The sequence below is a fragment of the Silene latifolia genome, chromosome 8 (assembly GCF_048544455.1).
Source record: "Silene latifolia isolate original U9 population chromosome 8, ASM4854445v1, whole genome shotgun sequence".
NCBI classification, from domain to species: domain Eukaryota; kingdom Viridiplantae; phylum Streptophyta; class Magnoliopsida; order Caryophyllales; family Caryophyllaceae; genus Silene; species Silene latifolia.
This window is the reverse complement of record NC_133533.1, coordinates 5,246,160-5,251,414: the sequence shown is the minus strand read 5'-3', so window position 1 is coordinate 5,251,414 and position 5,255 is coordinate 5,246,160.

Here is a 5,255-nt window from a genome sequence, read left to right as displayed (position 1 = left end):
TTATTTTTCTGATGTGAGACAATTCTACTATTTATAAGTAATATATTCATCAAACCTGCATTGTTTTTCAATGTGGGACAAACAACATACTCAGAATTACACCATCTTTTTTGCACTTATTTCGACATCCAACCAGATCCCGAATACCGAATACGGACAATTGCTACTCATTATATCTAATAGTTATATTTAAATTTAATAATATGATCAAGTACTCTCCATTAATATTTGTACGTTGTTTTTCTTCAATTTCTTTTTATCATAATTGAGATACGGAAATTTCCCGTGGTACCCCTTAATTTTGTCAGATTTTTCATGTTACCCCTACTTTTAAGAATCTGCCTATGGTACCCTTGAGGTTCCATTTTTTTGCCCATGGTACCCCTAATGTAAAGGTTGTTAAGTGGACGTTAAGTTTGATGGCGTGACAATAAAATAACAATAAAAAAATAATACCCTTTATTGTTTTATTGGTACGAATATCTCTCTCTTTTAAATGAAAATTTAATTAACTATATCATTATAATATTGGAAATTTCTCATGGTAATTTTAAACTTTGATAGATTACACATGGTACGCCTAATTTTAAGTTTCTACAAATGGTACCCATGTGTTCACCTTTTTCTTTCCCATAATACCATTTGACAACTTCCGTCATAACGCCATTACTCCTATGACTTGTGACACATTTTTTTTTTATTATCTATTACACAAACACTTCATCATCTAATTCCTAAATCCATATTTTATTTAATAAACTAACATTTAATACCTAAATAAAAAAATACAAATAGCATGGCATGCTCAATTGACGAATAACATATTTAAAAGTACACCATATTTTTTGAACCTAATTCGATATCCAACCCGATTTAATAATAAGCAAATACTATATTATCTATTAATATTCATACGTTTTGTTTCTATTTTTTTTTATCATAATTAAAATATGTGCAAATGATATGAACCTATACTCTAATGATTGAATTTTTTTTAACACAATTCTAATTATATTATTTAGATAGAATTTTTTTTAACACAATTCTAATTATATTATTTAAATGTAGTATATTTACCACACCTATATTATTTTTCAATGTGGGACATATAAAATCTATAGGTAGAAAATATAATGATATAAACTTTTAAGAGCTCTCAAAGACAATACTTAAGAGACTAAAAAATTTTGGTTTGATGCCTAAGTTCCAAGGATGCCTCCTATTTATAATCATAAAATCACCCACCTTATACTATATTTCGATGTGGAAAAATTCTATTTTTTATATGTAGTATATTTGTCACACCTATATTGTTTTTCAATGTGTGACATATAACATACTATGAAATACACCATCTTTAATATGTGCAAATTATATGAAATCTATATATACTCTAATGATAGCATTTCTTACCATGAATCTAATAATATTATTTTCATAATTTTTGTACCGACATTATTTTGTCAAATGAAATGTAAAACTTTTTATATAAAATAAGAAATACAGAGTATATATTATAATAACTAAAAGATTTTCCAAATATTAACTTAGGTTAGAAATCATTATTGTAGAGACAGTAGTACAAACTCTTTTAAAAGATCTCTCTGACAATACTTAAGAGAATCAAAATATTTTGGGTTATGACTTCTATTTATAATCATAAGATCACTCTGCCTTATGGTAATCTTTCGATGTGGGACGGTTCTAATATAATTTATACATAGTGTATTCACCACACTTACATTACTTTTCAATGTAGGACAAATAACATACTAAATACACCATTTTTTTTCGCACCTACTTTGACATCAACCCGATTTAATAATGAGAAAATACAATACAATCTACACTCTAATGATAACATTTTTTTGTCACCTAGGAAATTACGCACGGGCATTTTTTTACCACGTAGGAAATTAAATCACCTTAATATTTCATATATTTCCTACACTAATATTATTGCATATAATCTCCTAATTATAGTAGCTATATAATACTAATATATTATCAATACTATATATTAATTCCAGAAACCAAGGGACTTCAATGTAATTAAATAAATTTATACAAATTAATTATACTATATAGTTTTAAATCAATAGCACTGTGCGATGGACCTGAACAAGGGAATTCAATGTAAATATAATATAGTTTTGGTTGATGGTATAAATTTAGAGAACACCGGAATATGGTGATTTTCCTTAAAATAAACATGCCCACTTATGACATTAATTAGTATAAAGATTTTAATTATTTAAACATAAACAACTATAATATAAGTATATTATATTTTGAAAAATATTAATGAGTAAATAAATCAAACTAGATTTACAAAAAAATATAATATTCCATAATTATTTTGACTTAATTAATTTAATGCATATATGTAGTGAGAGTAATAAAAGTAACCTTGGATATAGTAATCACTCATTGGATACTTAAAGAGTAAAAGTAATAATTCTGTTAGTAGTGAAAAGAATTGTAGTAACATTAGATATAGTAATATGATAGTAATCACTCATTTGAATAGTCAAACTAACTATATTAGCAGCGAGCGGGTGTAGTGAAAGTAACAAAAGTAGAAACGGGAGTAGTGAAATTATCAATATTAATGTACAAGTAGTGAAAGTAACAATAATTACGGCGGGAGTAGTGAAACTAAAAGTAATAATAACGAATGTAATAAAAGTAACAATATTAAGAACGAAATAAAGTATATATGAACAATTAGCTCAGCAATCGATTTAAGTAAAATATTAATAGCGGGAGTAGTGAATTTGTCTCATAATTTATTTCATTGTAATTTTAAGATATACTCCGTATCATAGAAAAATATATTAATGATAAATTTAAAAGTTATGCAACTTTAAAGTAGTTTTAGTTAAATGAAAATATTATTTAATGCTAAATAGAGGTAGCCCGGGCGAAGCCGGGCACCCATACTAGTTCTTATATGATACTCCCTACCAGTCACTATATTGTTCCCTCTTTCCCGAAACGGATTATTCAACTAATGTTCCTCTTTCAATTTTTAGAAATTTTTACTCTTATTTTATTCATTCCTCTCTCCTATCATCAAACCCCACACAACTCTTTTACTCCTATTTTATTACTTTCCTTTATGTTTTGGCCCCACAATTCTTTATTTAACTACTAATAATTCATCCCTCTCGCTTATCACCAACCCCACACAACTTTTTTACTCATATTTTAATACTTTTCCTTAAGTATTGTGCCCATATCAAATGGGAACAATATAGTAACTGAGAGGGAGTATAATATACCATATTCCTCAACATACATAAAATTATAAAATATGTCTTAATCTATTGGTTTAACCAAAGGATTTTTTACGATGCCATGTGTTTGAAAAATCTCAAGTCTTTATACACGGATAGGGATGGCAACGGGCCGGATCTGGACCGGATCTAGCTAGATCCAGATCCAGATCCGCATTTTCCACTTTGGATCCAGATCCGATCCATATCCGACGGGTCCAATTTTCTCAGATCCAGATCCATATCCGACGGGTCCGGGTCGGATCCGATCCTATCTTGATCTAAGACAATATCAAAATAAATAACAAACACAATAGTGTTATAATTTAAGTAACACGAACTATCCATGTGATATAAGTGTGTCAATAACAAACTAGGTCAGTGACATATTATACGCACACAATAACATTTCAACTTCATCTTTTAAACCTACAAAGTGGCATAAAGTCTACAAAATTCAATGTCAGTGGCCAAATTAAGTGGCATAACTAGTAACAAGTACTAAGTTACGTCATGCACTACTAACTTTTATTTTTTAACACTATAAACTTATGACTTGTGAAGTAAGTAAATGAGTACTTTGATAACTTGTTTTTTTTATATTGAAAACGGGTATGCGGATCGGATCTGGATCTGAGTGGTGAGATCCAGATCCATATCCGCTTTATAAGTAATGGATCCATATCCGATCCATATCCAACGGGTCCCAAAAATTAGGATCCATATCCGATCCATGCGGGTCGGATCCTGCGGATCTGGAGCGGATCCTGGATCCATTGCCATCCCTATACACGGATCCTTGTCCCATTTTCATGTTTCAATATACTTTTTTCCTAGCGGTCAGTTAACACCCTTCCTCGTAAAAAGAATTGTATAATAGAGGATCCGCTCTCCCATTGGAAAATATCTGTATTTTTCCTGGGGTAAAAGGAATCACAAATTCAATTTTAATGTTGACGAAATTTCAACCCAGGTCATAATTATCACTTATCACAATTTTCGAGTTAAGTTAGTTGACATCTGCACTAAAATAACAATGTTAAAGAGCTCCTTCAATTCGTTTCATGCATTAATCCAGTATCTTAAAAGCTTCATATATGGCCTACTATGGCAGTAAGAAATTATTTACGACCTCATTAATTACTGTAATAGACAATGATTTAATTACAATAAATTGTTTTTATTGTGTAACAGTGTTGTGTGGACACCTTTGCTCTGAACAGTGGATATTAGTTGGGATAATTAGTTAAAGTTGTTGAAAATTTAGGTTTAAAGATGGTACGTTTAATGGGCCAAAGTCTCATAAGTGGGCATCAAAGTCTATCATGGCTTACCCTAGTTGATCTAAGTCGTCTAATTATGTTTGCTTTAGATGTTGACCTTGTTGATGACTTAATGGATGAGTTAATTAACTTAGAAGATGAGATAGCGTTATTGGGTAATATCGAACTATCGAGTATCAATCCTCAACACTTTAATGTTTAATGAATGTAGTAGTTGAAAGTTGAAAGTTGAAACAAAGAATAGAATCAATCAATACATATATATAAAGCAGAAACTTTTCGAGCGATATTAGAGAGTCCAACTTTTTTAGAAATCCTAACAAGAGTAGATTTCGAAAAAAAAATTGATAAATAAAATAAAAAAAAGTCAATAAATTGAAATCCTAACAATAGTAGATTTCGAAAAAAAATTAATAAATAAAATAAAAAAATTAATAAATAAAATTATCCTAAGAAAAGTAGATTTCTTAATATTGAAAACAAATTTTATTAAAACTATCCTAATATAAGTAGATCAAATATATCTTAATAAAATTATCCTAATATAAGTAGATTAAAATGATCAAATAAATAATGGACATTCGTAATAGTTCAAGTTATCATTTTTATTTTTGCCCCACTTATGGTATCATACATTTGTAGTTGGTATTCTAGCATTAAAATAAATTTAAGGAGCTGGTGGATAAATAATGAA